At 41.3% G+C, this 18,447-nt stretch overlaps 1 pseudogene; it reads left to right on the forward strand.

Annotated features, from left to right (window-relative positions):
* The first annotated feature begins 576 nt into the window (after window positions 1-576).
* LOC132486020 (RNA/RNP complex-1-interacting phosphatase-like) lies at window positions 577-1,201 on the forward strand (annotated as a pseudogene).
* Window positions 1,202-18,447: the final 17,246 nt, after the last annotated feature.

Genomic DNA, 18,447 nt, shown 5'->3' on the forward strand with positions numbered 1-18,447 from the left:
TTAATTTACCCTATTTCCATCCTCTTCCCGCCCCACCACCAAGTTCTACAGTTGGCTTTAAAACAAATAGCCCACATTCATGCTGGTAAACAGCAGCCTGGCAGTGACTGGAGCAGGAAGAATGTGGAAGAGTCTTCAAACTCCCTTCCCAAGAACTGGCCTCATTTGACCTGTCTGGTAGTTCCCTGGGAGACTCACTCATGAGGTTGTCTTTGTTTGACTCGATTTGGAGCTCACCCAGCAGAACAGCCTTTTTCCCAGTGGAGAATTCTGAAAACAATTGCAGACAATTGCTGAACACTGAGCTTGTTTGAGGCAGATCACAGTTGGTGAAACTGTTAGACCAACCCAGAAAGCTGGGGAATGAGACGTCCATGGAAGCTTAAGAAACTCCAAGAGAAGCGTGCCAGTCGGCCGGCGTGATGACATCATCTTGACGGGCGGTGGTGCATGCGCAGTAGAAGGAGGTCCGCAAGCTGCTTGGGCTTGTGCCTAGGAAACTGTGGTTCGGGGCCTTGAGCTGGCAACGGGGCCGCCGGGTTGGCGACTTTGGCACTCTTGGCATTGGGTGGGCAGCATTTTGGGGGTCACATGAGCCAGTGGCATCATGCCCACGGGTGCTGGGGTCAGGGTCGCAGCTTTTCCGGACGTTCATTGGCCAAGAGGAAGGGCGGAAAGCACATCCCAGAAAGGTGGAAAGACTATCTCCCAGTTGGACAGCGGATGCCTGGGACTCGTGTCATTGCTTTCAAAGTTCCTTTAAAAAAGAGTTTTGAAAAGAATTTTGCTCCAGAAGAATGTTTTTCCCCCTTGGATCTTTTTTAACAAACTCCAAGAACAGAAGGAAGAACTTGGGTTGATGATTGACTTAACATATACTCACCACCATTATAAGCCAGAGGACTTACCAGAAACTATTCCTTATTTAAAAATTTGTACAATTGGGCATCAGGTGCCAGATGATGACACTAGTTTTAAATTCCAATGTGCTGTTAATGGGTTTTTGAAAGAAAATAAAGATAATGACAGACTTATTGGTGTCCCCTGTACCCATGGTTTAAACAGGACTGGCTACCACATCTGCAGATATTTGATTGATGTAGAAGGCATGTGGCCAGATGATGCAACTGGATACTGGTGTTTTATCTTTACAAGTTCTCCATCATTCCATAAGAAAGCTGCTTTTCTTCTGGTTTCATAAAAGATGGTGAACAGTGGTAAAATATCCAGTTTACCTAAATTCCTAGAGTACACTTCAGGGAGCGAGTGATGGGGTGGGATGTTGGGGCAGAGTGAGAGATACAGATTCTGGTGAGATTGAGAGTCACTCACAGACATTACTGAGCTGGGGTGAAGGGAGAACTAAAATCAGTCAGGTTCCTGCTGGTGGACGGGAAGCCAAAGTGAAGAAGAATGGTGCGTAGCTGGGCAGTGTCATTAGGCCCATAAGTGCTGTGTCTTCTGATAGTAATTATGAACAGAAACCAACTAATAATTACTAATAACGTGTAGGTGACCAATCCTGGAGAGCTGAGGCAGAGAGAAGGAAAGATGACATTATACCTTTTCTCTGGTTCATTGAGTTTCCCAGGCTGGCTTGTGATCAATCTTGGGTGAAATCATAACGAAATCATTTTTGCTAAGGTGATCAGCTTTCGTGGGGTCCTTTCTCTGCACTCTGTCCAATGATAAAGCCCACTGGCTTATGCCTCCTGGAAAACAGTTATTTCAAAAGAGTATAATTGAAGCATTGATGAAACAGCCATGAAGAACATGATTCCACATGGCCTCGCACCTCCTTTTCAAAGTGCTTTAAAACTTTTTTCATCCAAAAATCAATAAAAGAAAAGGATTGGGATCAAATCCTGTACAGAGTTAGTGTAAGAAAAAAGAGAATAAGGAGCAGAATAGCATCTCTTCAGACAATAAAATCAAGTTGGAAAAGACAGGTCCACAAAACAGATCAAAACTGTAACCTATTATTTCAAAGTGGACTAAAAGATGTTAGGAAAAACAATGGAAAAGATGAAAGAACGTGGATCGAGGAGGGAATGGGAAATTATTGTTTAATGGCTATAGAGTCTCTGTTTGGGATGGTGAAAACGTTCTGGAAATGATAAATGCTGATAAATGCCACCTATGGGTGTTTGGTTTTAGCTGATCTTCTTCCATGAAAGGGTTTGGAGAGATTCTATGCTCCTGCCTCCATCTTTCTGAGGTCCTGCTCCATCTTTTGACATAAATATTTTGAATTTGGTTAGTGGTGATGGTTGCACAGCATTGTGAATATATTTAACATCATTGAATTGTATACTTGAAAATGGTTGAAATAATAAATTTTGTTTTATGTATATTTTAAAAAAAGAAACTCCAAGATAGTTCCTGGAATATGGACAGACATGTGTCTGGAACTATGCCTGTGTTCCAGAAAGAGCTGAGCATGCCTTAAGCTCTCACCTTTCCTACTCTCAAGGCTCTGCACAAGCAGGAAGGAAGAGGCAGAGTTGCCACCTGTCTGCTATCTGTTGAAGGCGTTCCCCACCACACACACAGACCCTCAGCAAAGACTGAGAACCTTGTGCACATCTCTGTTCAGACATTAGCTGGCCACTAAACTACCTAAGCAGAGATATCAGTGGCCACACATGACAGAGAATACGGACTTACAGAATTAGTTTAAAAAGTGAATAAACAAATCCAGACAACAGGAAAGAACAACAACACAAAACAGTGCAGGTGGGGAGGGTCTGACCTCCAGAACTCTCATATGATTGAAAATGCAATTTTCAACAATAAAAGCAAATATGAAACATGCAAAGGAACAAGAATGTATGGCCCAAACACAGGGGGGAAAAGAGCAGTAAATAGAAACTATCCTTTAGGAATGCAGACATTGGACATAATAGTCAACACATTTAAATAATCTATTTTAAGTATTTTCAAAGAACTAAAGGGAACCATGTCAAAATAACAAAGTATGAGAATCATGTCTCACCAAACAGAAAATATAAATATATATATATATATATATATATATATAAATTAGGGGAAAAAAGAAATAAATACAAACCGTGAATCTGAAAAGTATAATGACTGAAATGAAAATTTTACTAAAAAGCCTTGATAGCTGGTTTGAGCAGAATTCCATGGATTTGAAGGAAGGTCAACTGAAATTATCCAGTTGGAAGAACAGGAAGAATAGAGAATGAAGAGAGGTGAACAGAGGGCTGTGGAAACCATCAAGTGTGCAAACATATGCATTGTGGGATTGAGAGCAGAGGAGAAACACAAAGGAGCACAGGAGGTTTCTAAAGAAGTGATGGGCAGACAGTGCAGCCACATGGGTTTCTCAGTAAGATTAATAATGTGTTCTTATCAGACACCAGGGAGGCCAGAGGACAAAAGTCTGTCAACCAAGCAAGTATATGCTAAAAAACTATTACTTACAAATGAAGGAGAAAATAAGATATTCCACAGCAAACAAAAACTGGACAAATGTGTTACTAGCAGAGTAGGTCATATGTTAGGACAGTAAAAAAAAAAGTCTCAATACCTTTAAAAAGACTGAATCTTACAAAGTATGTTCTCTGACCAAAATAGAGTAAAATTGGAAATCATATCTGAATTAATTTGGGAAATTCACAAACATAGGCAATTTGAACCACACAATTTAAAATATAATTGGGTCAAAAAGAAATCAAAAGGTAAAATAGGAATACTTTCAAGTAAATGAAAACAAAAACAGTATACAAAATTTTATGGCATTCAGGTGAAGCAGTGCTTAGAGGGAAATTCATAGCTACATTGCCTGTATTAAAGAAGAAATATCTCAACCTCATTGCCCATCTGAATAACTAGAAAAAAGAAGAGCATACAGAAGCCAAAACAAGTGGAAGGAAGGGAATCATAAGTATTAAGCATAATAAATTGAATAGATTTAAAAAATAGAGAAAATCAATGATCTGAAAAGTTAGTTCTTTGTAAAGATCAACAAAAATTGACAAGCCATTAGCTAGAATGATTAAAGGGAAAAAGAAGACTCAAATTATGAAAAGGGAATGAAAGAGGAGATATAACCTCTGTCCTTAAAGAAATAACAATCATGATAGAATACTGTGGAAAACTGTATGCTAACAATTAGATAAACTTGATGAAATGAAAAAATTCCCAGAAAGACACAAACTACTGAAACTGACTAAAAGACATTAAAAAATTGAATAAACCTATAACAAATAAAAAGATTGAATTAGTAATCAAAAATTTTCCACAAAGAAACACTCATGAGAAGATGACCTTATTGGTGAATTCCACTAAACTTTTAAAGAAAAATTGATACCAACCCCTCACAAACACTTCCAGAAAACAGAATATGAGGTAACATTTTTAAACTCATTTTATGCTGCCAGCATTACCCTGATACCAAAACAAGATAAAAGCATCATTATAAATACAGACACAAAATTTTTCAATAAAATACTAGTAAACCTAATCCAGCAATATATAAAAAGGATTATATACCATGACCAAGTAGAATTTATCCTAGGAATGCAAAAATGTTCCATATATGAAAATCAATGGATGAATATACTATATTAGTAGAATAAAGGACAAAAAGCACTTGACAATCTCAATTCATGTGGAAAAATCGTTTGTCTAAATTTAACACTTTTGTGCGATAAAAACACACAACAAACTAGGAATAGGAGGGGATGTTCTCAACCTAGTAAAGGAAATTTATTTAAAAAAAATAAAACACATAGTTAACATCATACTCAATGGTGAGTGACTGAAAACTTTTCCTCTAAGATCAGGAACAAGACAAAGGAATCTGTTTATCATTTCTATGCAAAATAGTTCTGGACATTCTAGCCAGGACCATTAGACAAGAAAAAAAAGGGGGTGGGCATCCAGTCTTCAAAATAAAAATGAGACTACTTTGGTTTGTAAGTGACATGTTCTTATACATAGAAAATCCAAAGGAATTCACACGTTTGCTTGCACACACACACACAGAAGAAAAACCAATATATTAAAACTAATAAATTGAGTTCAGCAAAGTTTCAGAATAAAAGATGAATACAGGGCCTCCCTGGTGGCGCAGTGGTTGGGAGTCCGCCTGCCGATGAAGGGGATGCGGGTTCGTGCCCCGGTCTGGGAGGATCCCATGTGCCGCGGAGCGGCTGGGCCCGTGGGCCATGGCCGCTGGGCCTGCGCGTCCGGAGCCTGTGCTCCACAACGGGAGAGGCCACGACAGTGAGAGGCCCACATACCGCAAAAAGAAAAAAAAAAAAAGATGAATACATAAATATCAGTTGTATTTCTTTACTCTAGGAATGAACAATCTGAAAATGATTTTAAGAAAACAGTCCATTTAGAATAGCATCTAATACATACAGAAATAAATTTTACAAAGGAAGTATAAGACTTGTACACTTAACACTTCAAAAAGAAGTTACATTGAAAGAAGTTAAATAAAACTTAAATTAATGGAAATACATCTGTGTCTGGATTGGAAGACTTAATGTTGTCACATGGCAATACTCCCCAAATTAATCTGTAGATTTAAAACAATATCTGTCGGGCTTCCCTCGTGGCGCAGTGGTTGAGAGTCCGCCTGCCGATGCAGGGGACACGGGTTCGTGCCCCGGTCCGGGAAGATCCCACATGCCATGGAGCAGCTGGGCCCGTGAGCCATGGCTGCTGAGCCTGTGCGTCCAGAGCCTGTGCTCCGCAACGGGAAAGGCTGCAACGGGAAAGGCCACAATGGTGAGAGGCCCGCGTACAGCAAAAAACAAAAAAACAAAAAAAACAAAAAAGAAACAAACAAAAAAACCCAATATCTGTCAATTTCCCAACTGGAGTTGTGTGTGTGTATGTGTGTGTGCGTGTGTGTGCAGAAATTGTAAAGCTGATGCTCAAATTCATATGAAAATGCAAGTGATCCAAAGTAATTGAAACAAACTTGAAAAATAAGAACAAAGTTAGAAGACTCATACTTTATAATTTCAATTTTAGTACACATATGCAGTAATCAATACTGTGTGAAAAATGACATAAAGATAGAGATCAATGGAATAGAATTGAGAGTCTAGAAATAAACTCATATATCCATGGTTAACTGATTTTTGACAAGGGGTCAAGACCATTCTGTGGGGGAAAAATAGTCTTTTTAATTAAAGATGCTGGGACAACAGTATATCTACATGGAAAACAATGAAATGTGACCTCTACCTCACACCATATAAAAATTTTTACTCAAAATGGACTAAAGACCTAAATATAAGCACTAAATCCATAAGATTCTTAGAACAAAACATAAGTGTGAATTTTTCTGACCTTAGATTAGGCAATGGTTTCTTAGTCATAACACCAAAAACACAAGCAAAAGAAAAAACAAAACAAAACAAAACAAAACAAAACAAAAACCCAAAATAAAAATAAAGCAAAAAACAAAAAACAAACAAACAAAAGCTTCATTGGACTTCTTCAAATTAAAAAACAAAACAAAATACTTGTGCTTCAAAGGACAATATCTAGAAAATAAAAAGTTAACACACAGAATAGGAGAAAATATTTATAAATCATATACCTGATAAGGGATTTGTATCTATAGTGTATAAAGGCAAATTCCTGTAGAGATATAGATTTTAACAACATGTTAATAAGTATGTTCTAATTAACATACTCAAAACATTGGAGCTAATTACTACAAAATATGAATTTTTTTGAAGACTCATAGAACATTTATGAAAGATGGCCATATGCTGAGGCATAAAATAAGATTCAAAACATTTCAAACACCTGATATCATCCACAGTACACACCCTGACAACAGTGCAAGCAAGCTATAAATCAAAAACAAGAGAAAGAAACTAGAAAATATCCATATATTTCAAAATGAAGCAATGCACTTCTGAATGACAAATATGTAAGGAATAAATCATAATGACAATTAGAAAATAATTTCAACTAAAGAAAAATTAAAATGTTATATAAAAACTTGAATAATGCCTCCAAAGTTTTGTCTGAGAAACATTATGGTATTAAATGTATTTTTCATAATTTATGCATCAAGGAATTAACAAAAAAGTTGAGCATAATAAACTATAAGCTAAAATTAATGAAGTGGACATGAAAAATATAGTGAAGATAATTATCAAAGCTAAAAGGTTGGTTTGGATAAACTAATACAATTAATAAAGACTTGGCAAGAGAGATCACCAGGGTGGGGTTGGGAGGGTTGCAAGGAAGAAAGGCAGAAGGCACAAAATCAATATGCTAGTGAAAAAGATGCTATCACTAGAGATCTCACAGATATGGAAAGAAAAAAAAACACTATGAATAATTTATGACAATGAATTTGAAAACTTAACTGAAATGGCCAAGTTACTAGAAAAACACAACTTTCTAAAACTGACACAAGAAGTAGAATATTGATATAGCCCTGAATTTACTATGAAATTAAATACATGATTAAAATTTTAAAAATTGTAAGCTCAAATAGCCATACCTATAAATTCATTAATATATAAAAGATAATAAAATGCCATGATAATATTTAGTTTACTTCAAGAATAACAAATTGAATGTAACATTTGAAAGTCAGTCAATGCATTTCACTACTTCCACAAAATAAAGGAGAAAACTGACATTGAACAATGTAGGTTTAAACTGTGTGGGTCCGCATATACTTTTTCAATAAATATGTACTACAGAACTACCAAATGCAATTGGCTGAAGCCATGGGTGCAGAACTGCAGAAATGGAGGGCAGATGGTGAAGTTATACACAGACTTATGACTGCACAGAGGTAGGTGCCCCTCTAAATCCTCCACCCTATTGTTCAAGAGTCAACAGCATATATATATGTATACGTGTGTGTGAGTTTAAGAAAGTGGAATAATAAAGAGTAGAATGAGGTAAGATGTTTGAAATACCTTTTTTCCAACAAAAAGCTACTATCCAGAAGATAAAGGAAACTCTTAAAAATAAGAGTTCATGCTTAGCCAAACAGGAAAGTGGCCAGACTCTGGGCCCAGCCTGTGAGTTTGCAGGCTCTCTCTGCCTTAGCTGACAGACCTCCTCTGCCAGGGGTAGAAGCCATTCTCATCAGAGAAAACCAGGACACACACATCCCTGAGAGGCCAGGTATGCATGAAAAGGTAGATTTGAGGCCCAGAGCAGAGTGAGGGAGACCAGGCTTGCTGTGGATGTGGGTTCTGCCCTGTGCTGAGAATTTTAACCACTGGTGTGGCAGGGTCAGATTTCCATGTCAGGAAAGTCCTTTGCAATATGAATAGGAGACCAACACTGGGATAGGAGCTGGATGTTGGAAAGAGGGAGACCCACAAAGAAAACATTGGTGTAGCCCAGCCCAAGGGGAGACCTGGACTCAGCCAGAACATGGTATCTGAGTCTGAGGACATGCAAGAAGGAAATGCACAAAGATCTTCAGAGGTGACTCAGGTGTCTGGTCACAGGAACTGGGAGTAGGGTAGAGTCTTCACAGAGATAGGGTTTATGGGAGGAAAGAGGCCCATTTTGGATTTGTAGTTTCATGTTCACAGAAAGCCAAGGGCTTAGGTTGTGAATGAGGCAGAGTGTGGTGAAGGTGCCTGTTCAAGGCTATAACTGGAACAGGTAGGAGAGATGACCCCACGTGAGTCCTGAGAGGGTAACCTTGGAGAGCCAGAACCAAACTCCAGCATTGGCCCTTCAGGAAGGGGTGAGACAGAAAACCTGCAGAAAGTGGCCAGGGAGCCAGCATTATCCTAATAGCAACCCCACACAGAGACATTACAAAAACAAACAAAAAGAAAACAAACAAGAAATAAAACAAAACTACAGACCTATATCTCTTATGAATATAGATGTAAAAAATCCTTAGTAAATTGAAGCTACTGATGTGAAGAAAATTATACATCATGATGAAGCAGGTTTATTTCAGGAATGTAAGCCTTGTTCAACATTCAAAAATCAATGTAATCCAACACATCAGGTTTTTGTTTTTTTGATGTGGACCATTTTTTAAGTCTTTATTGAACTCACTACAATATTGATTCTGCTTTATATTTTGGTTTTTTGGCCATTAGGCATGTGGTATCTCAGCTCCCTGACCAGTGATCAAACCCACACCCCCTGCACTGAAAGGCAAAGTCCTAACCACTGGACCAACACATCAACAGGCTAAAGAAGGAAAATCACATGATCTTATCAATAGATGTAGAAAAAGATTTTGACAAAATCCAGCTTCCATTCATGATAAGAAATCTCAATAAACTAAGAATAGAGGGTAACTTCCTCAACTTGATAAAGAATATCTGTAAAACACAAAACAAAACAAAAACAAACAAAAAACCCCCAAAAGTCCTATGTGTCTCTACTGTGCACTCCCCTCTCATCACCCAAGCTATATGCTCCCTAAGAGGTCTGTGTGGGTCCTTCTGTTGTGGTGGGCTGATTATGTGGGTGCTCTGGTAGGCTTGGTTGGCCTCTGGCCTAGTTGGTTGCTGGGCCCTGCCTTATGTGGATGCTGCTGGCTTCTGGTCACGAGGCAACTGACTGCAGAACAGAGCTGGAGGAATCAGGCTCCCTGACTTCAGACTGTACTACAAAGCTACAGTAATCAAAACAGTATGGTACTGGCACAAAAACAGACACATAGATCAATGGAACAGGGTAGAAAACCCAGAAATAAACTACAACAAATAATCTACAACAAAGGAGGCAAGAATATACAATGAGGAAAAGACAGCCTCTTCAATAAGTGGTGTATGGAAAACTGGACAGCTACATGTAATGGAATAAAATTAGAACATTTTCTACCACCATATACAAAATTAAACTCAAAATGAATTACAGACCTAAATGTAAGACTGGAAACTGTAAAACACCTCGAGGAAAACATAGGTAGAACACTCTTTGACATAAATCGCAGAAATAATTTTTTTGGATCCTTCTTCTAAAGCAAAGGAAACAGAAGCAAAAATAAGCAAATGGGACCTAATTAAACTTAAAATATTTTACACGGCAAAGGAAACCATCAACAAAATGAAAAGAATGGGAGAAGATATTTGCAAATGATATGAATGATAAGGGGTGAATAGCCAACATGTATAAATAGCTCATACAACTCAACATCATAGGAAAAAAAACTGATTTAAAAAATGGGCAGAAGAAATGAATAGACATTTTTCCAAAGAGGAAAAGCAGGTGGCCAACAGACACATGAAAAGATGCTCAACATTGCTAATCATCAGGGAAATGCAAATCAAAACCACAGTGAGATATCACCTCACATCTGTCAGAATGGCTATCATCAAAAAGAGTACAAATAACAAATGTTGGTGAGGATGTGGAGAAAAGGGAACCCTCCTACACTATTGGTGGAAATGTAAATTTGTGCAGCCACTGTGGAAAACAGCAGGCACGTTTCTCAAAAAACTAAAGATATAATTACCACATGACCCAGCAATTCCACTCCTGGGTATATATCAAAGAACAAAAACACTAATTTGAAAAGATACATACACCCCAATGATCTTAGCAGCATTATTTACAATTGCCAAGGTATGGAAGCAACCTAAGTATCCATCAACAGATGAATGAATAAAGAATATATATATATATATATATATATATATATATATATATATATATATATATATATATATATATATATATATATATATATATATAACTCAGCCATTAAAAAAATGATATTTTGCCATTTGCAGCAACACAGGTGGATTTGGATGGCATTATGCTTAGTGAAATAAGTCAGACAGAAAAAGACAAGTACTGTATGATATCTCTTATATGTGAAATCTAAAATATAAAAACAAACTAGCGAATAAAACAAAAAAGTAGACTCTCAGATATAAAGAACAAACTAGTGGTTACTAGTGGGCAGAGGGAAGGGGAGAGGGGTAACATAAGTGGGGGGGAAAGGCAGGGTTATTATTCGATTATATGTAATCATGAGTGTGAACTTTTGAAAATTACAAAGCACTATAGAATTTAAAGAATCTTTCATTCAATAACCAAAAGAAAACTGCAGCTAACAAAATACTTAATGGTGAGAAACTCAAAGCTTTAATATCAGGTACACGACAAGAATGTCCCCTCTCACCACTCCTTTTCAACATCATACTGGAAATTCTAGCTAAATGGCAAGAAGAGAAAAAACTGTCTTTGTTCACAGATGTTATGATTATCTATGTAGAAAATCCTAAATAATTGACAAAAACCTCTGGGAACTAATAAGCAATTAAAGAAAGTTTGCAGAATACAAAATTAATGTACAAAATTCAATCGCTTTCCTATATACCAGCAGCAAACAATTCGACTTGAAATTAAAAACTCAGTAACACTGCATTAACACCACCAAAAACGAAATGCTTAAGTATAAATCTAATAAAATATATACAATATCTATGTAAGAAAAACTACAAAACTCTGATGAATAAAATCAAAGCACAAAATAAATCCAGAGACATTCCATGTTCATGGATAGGAAGATTTAATATTGTCAAGATGTCAGTTCTTCCCAACTCAATCTATAGATTCAATGAAATTCCAATGAAAATCCCAGTGAGCTGTTTTTTGGATACTGACAAACTGATTCTAGAGTTTATGTAGAGATGCAAAAGACCCAGAGTAGCCAACATAATATTGAAGGACAAAAACGAAGTTGGAGGACAAACACTACCCTACTCCTAGACTTACTGTCAAGCTACAGTAATGAAGACAGTGTGGTGTGGTGAAAAAATAAATGAATAGATGCCCAGCATTTGTTTGTAAGACTCACCACTCCCCTGTGCTCCTCGTTTCCTCCAGGATGATCCCACTCCACTCTGACCCTCAGGCCTGTGTGCACCACGCCCTGCATCTGTTTGCAGGGCTCAGATCTTGCACACTTTTATCACAAGAGTCCTCCCTGGGCCCTGCTACTGAATGTCCTCAAGCCCCCTGAGTGGAACGATGTTGGGAACTCCATGGGTTCCAACACTTCTGCCCCTGCAGGGGTCCTTTCCTGCTTAGAACAAATATTCAGTACATAAAGGAAAGTTATATTATGCAGCAGTGTTGGTGTAAAGACAACTACATCCACATTACATAATAAAATGTTCTCTTTGACCTGAAAATTATTTTCCCTCTGATTTTAAAAGGAATTAAAACATTTCCATGGGCCCCCAAAAGTGCCGTCTGCCCAGGCAGGGCCTACTGTGCTCAGTGGGGAGGTCAGTGCTGGCCCCAAATGTCTCCAACTTTCTTGCCTTTTCTTCTTCTTGCCATTGTGCTTACTTGGGTAATGGGGTGATGTCAAGGATCCAGAGGTCAGACCTGATGAAAGTTGCCTCTGGAAGACCATTTCAGTGTCTCCTTCTGCGTCCAGCCCTGGCACCTTCTCAGGAAAGCATCCCAGGCTTCACAGCTGGAAGGGCATGTGCAGCAGTCAGTGGCAATGGCAGCCATGGAACAAGTGGCCCAGCCTCTCATCTGCTGGAGACACCAAGCGGGGTGGCTTGGAAAGGGTCCTTGCCAGTTTCCATAGAAACTGCATGATTTGATTCCACACCCTCAACATTTAAATTTCCCATTCTCTTTCTGAGTATTTACGCTACCCCCCCCCCCCCGCCATGAGGTCTCTCATACTTTCATGACGACTCTACTGGAAGGTCTTCCTTATAATGAGACCACATTGCCTTCCCGTAGCACCCACTCATTGGCCCTGGTTCTCTTTGAAACTACTGAGATGTATATATATACATTTTTTCCTTCTCTTTCAATACTATCCAAATATGTGACTAGTCTAAAGATACCATGATGCTTATTTCTAAGGTGGGCTGGGATGGAGGGCACCAAGTTGAGCTTCTGTGGTCACTCACCCAATGTATTAATGAATTTTCACTTTCCCAAATGATATTCTGCTTACTTCTAAGTGGCTACAAGATGGCAAAGCATTTCCTTAAACTCTCCCTTTCTGCTTTATTCCTTTACCTCCATTATGTTGGGTTCAGGCAGAACATCCAGAACATTTCCAGGCAACTTGCTCTGTGAACAATCGAGTGACATGGCAGCCGCACCATTACTTATCAACTTGCATTAAAGTTTCATTGGTGAGTTATTAATTATTGAGGAATTAATGCTGAGATCCAGCTGCGTGCCCCAGTTCCCTTCACAAGAGCTTGAGTATGGGAGCAGGAAGCCACTCCACCACCTCTCACAGCTTCAGCTTCTGAAGCATAAAAAGGAAACAAAACTGAAAACCCATGCTGAAGACAAAGGCAGGCATGGGCTGTAAATCCTCAGGATAGATTATTAATAAGGAACAAGGAAGATTCCTGCTAGTTAGCTCTAACTTCAGCAAGTGTCAGGGGAACCTTTCTTTTAAACGATTTGGTGGGTCTTGTTCTAAAGACAAATTCTCCTGTTTAGACCCTGTCTTGTCCATTCACAGGGTGATGATCTGGCTGCCAGCACCGAACGTCCACGGTCATCACCAATTCCCTCCCCAGTCCCAAATGAAACAAATGTTCTGGCTTTCCCAAAGGCAAATGTTTCTTCTTAAATCGTCCATAGTGCTGCACATTTCTCACTGAATGATGCTCAGAAAAGCATTTCCCAACACCGTAGGTAATAAGGCACAAGGAGAAAGAGGACATTTTTGTTTGAGTTCTGAAGGTTGTTCCTCAATGAAATTTAATTCCCTCTGTTTAAAAAGTACTCATTATTGGATGAAGATACAGCATGAGATCATTAAACAGAAATTAAGAATGAAGTAAGTTGGATCTTTCGGACAGGACAAGAGGTCTCAGTCTCCCAGGAGCGCTCAGGTTTAGATGAATGGGTACAACATGTTTTCATGTTGAGAGTTTCTCCCTGTGTGCCCCCTGGGGTAGGGACCTGGGGCCTGGGGGGCTGAGGGGAGTATGCTGCCACGAGGAGAGCAGGAAGCATCACTACGTGCTGTCTGTGCATGTATTAAGCTCCTCAAACAGCTATTACAAATTGGCACATTACAGTTGTAAGAAGGCAGGAAAGCTTACTACATGACTCAACATAGGATGCAACTTGGTTTTTAAATAATTGGATTAAGCTACAAAAGATTCTGAGACAAGTGAGTAAACAAACCCCTGTGAACTGGTTATAGGCTGGTTAAAGTTTGGAGACAGTTTGCTGGTGATTAAGGGGGTAGTTATCAGGGTGGGAAAAATTGTCAACTGTGAGGTCCCGACCTGATCTGGGAGGTGAGGGGCAAGGATGCTGAGAAGTAGGCACACACGTGTTCAATCAACTACTCAAAAAACACCCAATTAAGTTGAAAATGAGGTGTTTCCAAGAAGCGTGGCTTACATTCCTGGTTGTGCTTGGAGCATGTGTGTGGGGGTGTGGAGCCAGGGGCACCAGCCTCTGGGGTCAGGAGAACTGCTTCAGCCCAGAGGATGCATCAGAAGCAGATGCTGAGACAGGTGAGCAAACCGTGCCCCAAGGAGAGCTGCCTCTGGGACACCAGAACAGCGAGGGGCCTCCCCGCCTGGGGACTGAATTGGAGCAGGACAGGGGCTGGAAGGAGAGGCCTCATGAGGCACAGGGAGAGGCTGGTGCATGAGGTCGAGGGCCACCCTGGCCAAGACAGAGCCTCAACAGGGTCTTGCTGGGTGTCATTCTTGCTCCTGCCCTGTGGCCAAGGCTGCCGACCCTGCACACACACCAGTACCCAATGGACAGCTGTGGAGAAGCCGGCCACTCCCAGAAACAGTTGTGCCTGGGCCTTTGGGGAAAGATGCACGTCTTCTGGGAAGATGCGAGTGTGTCCACGGCTTGGGGTGAAGAAGCATTGTGGAAAACAAGGAGACCCCAGTGGGGCAGTGAGAGCCCCAGGCAGAGAGAGGTCAGCTCTTGGAAAGAGCCCTCCCCTCAAAGCCTGAACTGGGAGGGGGGAGGGTGCTGCTGTCCCAGTCCTGTGGGAGCTGCAGGTGCCGACCGTGAGTTGTCCCAGCATGGTGATGGTGTGATGCTCCAGCTCCCGAAGGGCTGAGAAGAGTCTGGATGCCAAGCCCAGACCCAGACACCTCCTGGAAAGAGGGCAGTGGCCAGGCAAGCAGCAGTGTGGTAGCCGGTCACAGGGCTCTCCTGCACACAGGGCGGCAGCCCCCAGGCCACACTGCAGGCAGGTGACATGCAGGTAAGACAGTGACTCGGCTCGTAAGAGCTCCGCCTCGTGTCGGTGCAAAGTGGGTACTCAGTCAGTGTTGGGCAATCTTGTCTCACACGGGCCAGGTGTGCAGACAGGGGCTTGGACGCATGTTCGTGTCAGGAGGGACCATGGGCAGTGAGTGCACATGTGACTCGACAGTAGGTGCCCAAGGCAAGCCCATCCACCCAGGGCGTTTCTGGGTGGGATTTGGGTCCTGAGGAGCAGGTGTGCCGAGGATTGCAGGCTCAGCTGCCACAGGAGCAGTTGGGGGACAGAGCAGCCAAAAGTGGGAGATCCACCCAAAGACGTCTCTGTCAGTGCATTTGTTCCAAGCTGATGTGCTTTGCCAGCTGTGGGAGACGAGGGGTCAGCAGCTGCTGGTATGGACCATCGGTTGTCTATTATGCATGTGTGTCTCGTGTAAGTGATGGCAGTGATTAGCTGATTGGCCTGAGAGCTCAAGCCTTCCTCGGTGACTGCTCCCCAAGAATTCAGGTAGAGATGAAGCGATGTCACACCGCAGGTTTTCCCAGACTGCACGTCCAGCCCTCTCGGCCACACCAGCCGAGCTGACCTTCATGCTGGCAGTGGACCTGTGTATGTGGGGCAGGGGTGCCTGGCTGTGTGCATTGGTGCATGGGTGCAACTGGCCGCATATGTGTGCATGCAGCTGTGTGAGTGCCTTGTGGGTGTGGGCATGTGTGTGTACTTATGTGTGCATGAGTGTGGGCACATGCATGCATGTGTGTTTATGTGCAAAAGTGTGTGTGCACATTTGTGTGTGTTAGTGGGTGCACACACGTGGGGGTGGGGTTGTGCACATGTGTATGGATGAGTGCCTATGTGCACGCATGTTTGTGTGTACACTTGTGTGTGAGCCACAAGTGAATGCATGTGAGTGTGTGTGTGTGCACAAGTACCTGCATGAATGTGCACCCCTGTGTGCATGAGTGCTTGTGTGTGCATACACTACACGTAGGTGCATGGTATCACATGTCTGTGAGTGTATGTGTTCATGTACACATCTGTGTATGTGTGAGCATACACATGGAGGTTCATGTGTGTACATATGCACATATGTGAAAATGAATCTGCACATGATATTTAGGTGTGTGTGCATGTGTGGTAGTGTACCGAATGTGCTTTCATGTGCATGTGCACATGTGCATGAGTGTGTGAGTGCCACTGTGAGCATGAATGTGTGGGTATGCATGTGTGCTTGTGTGTATGTTTGTGGGTAGCCTTGTGAGGCTACACTTGTATGTGTGTGCCTGCACCTGTGTGAGTACCTGCTCTTTTGTGTTCATGTGTGCACATGTGCTTTCTATATGTGTTCATATGTGCTTGCTTGTGTGCATGCATTTTACACATGTGTGCCTTTGTGTCTCTGTGTCAGTGCCTGCCTGGTGTGTTCACATACATGTGTGCAACCTGAGTGGGAGGTGTGTGAGTGTGTGCATGTGTGTGTCTGTGTGCACATGCAGACACACATGGCTGTGGGTGCATAAACACGCCTGTGTAAATGTGTACAGGTGCACAGATGTGTGTGTGAAGGTCCATGAGTGCATGTGGTGTCTGGGATTCTGTGTGTGTGCGTGTGCTCACGTGGGCTGTGGAAGAAGCAGTCCCGTGTAAAGCAGTGAGACAGTTGTTCTTGGCTGGCAGCTGAGTCTGGGCGTAGGGCCACCACATCCTGGCCCTGAGTCCTGTGTGAGTTACTCAGACCCACTGAGCCTCCACATCCTCATCTGTGAACTGGGGTCCTCCTAGAACCTTCCACTTGGGTTCACTGTGACAAGCGAACGAGTGACCTTGTGTGAGCCGATTTGGCAAGACCAGGCTCAGAGGCTGTGCTATCTTCTTGGCTGTGGTTGTTGTTGTTAATTTCATTATTATTATTCTGACCCCATGGCTGAACTTACCTGGAGCCGTCTGTTTTCTGCCTGTTGTCCTGGTACATGTAATAATGTCAGGTTCACTTCAGTGTGGATAATAAATCATATGTCTTCACTATTTAGGTAGAAAGATTTTGAAATCATTGCTTTATTATAAATTCTCATGCCCTTTTATTGAATTTGGGAGAGACTAAATGCTCACCTCTTTGGCTGTGCCTCACACCCACATCTGCTTTTACCAGCAACCATCAAACTCATTGTATTATTAAAATCCCAATGATACATGACATAATTATGATGAAGTTTGGAGCATTCAGTAGAGTATACATCACTCAGAGATGTGTACAGTTAAAATTAAAATTCCACCCTCATCCTATCATGATCCGTTAGGTAAAATTAGTAATGAAAAAAAAGATGAAGAATGATGTAATTCTTTCTAAAGAACAAACCTCCACTAACATTCCTATTTAATTATTAAAAAATTATTTAAATGCTATTTGAAAAATTACTTTTAAAATTATATGTATAGGGCCTCCCTGGTGGCGCAAGTGGTTGAGAGTCCGCCTGCCGATGCAGGGGATACGGGTTCGTGCCCCGGTCTGGGAGGATCCCATATGCCGCGGAGCGGCTGGGCCCGTGAGCCATGGCCGCTGAGCCTGCGCGTCCAGAGCCTGCGCGTCCGGAGCCTGTGCTCCGCAACGGGGGAGGCCACAACAGTGAGAGGCCCGCATACCGCAAAATAAATAAATAAATAAATAAATAAATAATAAATAAAAATAAAATAAAATTATATGTATAGAATTGCATTTACACAGGTTTGCCCAGATGCATGTGCCATTCAGAAAAATGAACAATGAGGCTTCTTCCGAAGCTTTTCTTTTTGAAAAACATCCAGTCTAAATATGCTGTTATAATTAGAATTTAATAATTTTATGATCAGAGTTAGCTTCCCAGACAGTGGTTTTCTGATATTGGTGTTACTGTTGGGGGAAAGGCACGCCACTGGATTTGAAAGCTCATCCACGGTGAGAAGCTCATCACTTGTAAAGAAGAGAGAATGAAGGTCGTGTGTGATGCCAGGTACAGAGCAGCACGGTCTCAGGACAGGGCTCAGCTCCTGGTGTCTGGGTGAGCCCAGCCCAGAGGAACCTCTCAGATAACACAAACTTCTGGGAAGTTGAATATGAAGAAAAAGTCTCCTCTGATTATAAATGAGGTTGAAGGAGCCTTGCCGTGGTTTCCATCCAGCACGTGGGGCTCGCCTATTCTGTCCACGTGTGTTCACACTCCACGTGGAGAGAAGAGTGTGTTGGGGTCTCAGGCTTCCCCTAGTGTTTGTGATAAACCATT

The sequence above is a fragment of the Mesoplodon densirostris genome, chromosome 3, assembly GCF_025265405.1.
Source record: "Mesoplodon densirostris isolate mMesDen1 chromosome 3, mMesDen1 primary haplotype, whole genome shotgun sequence".
Lineage (NCBI taxonomy): Eukaryota > Metazoa > Chordata > Mammalia > Artiodactyla > Ziphiidae > Mesoplodon > Mesoplodon densirostris.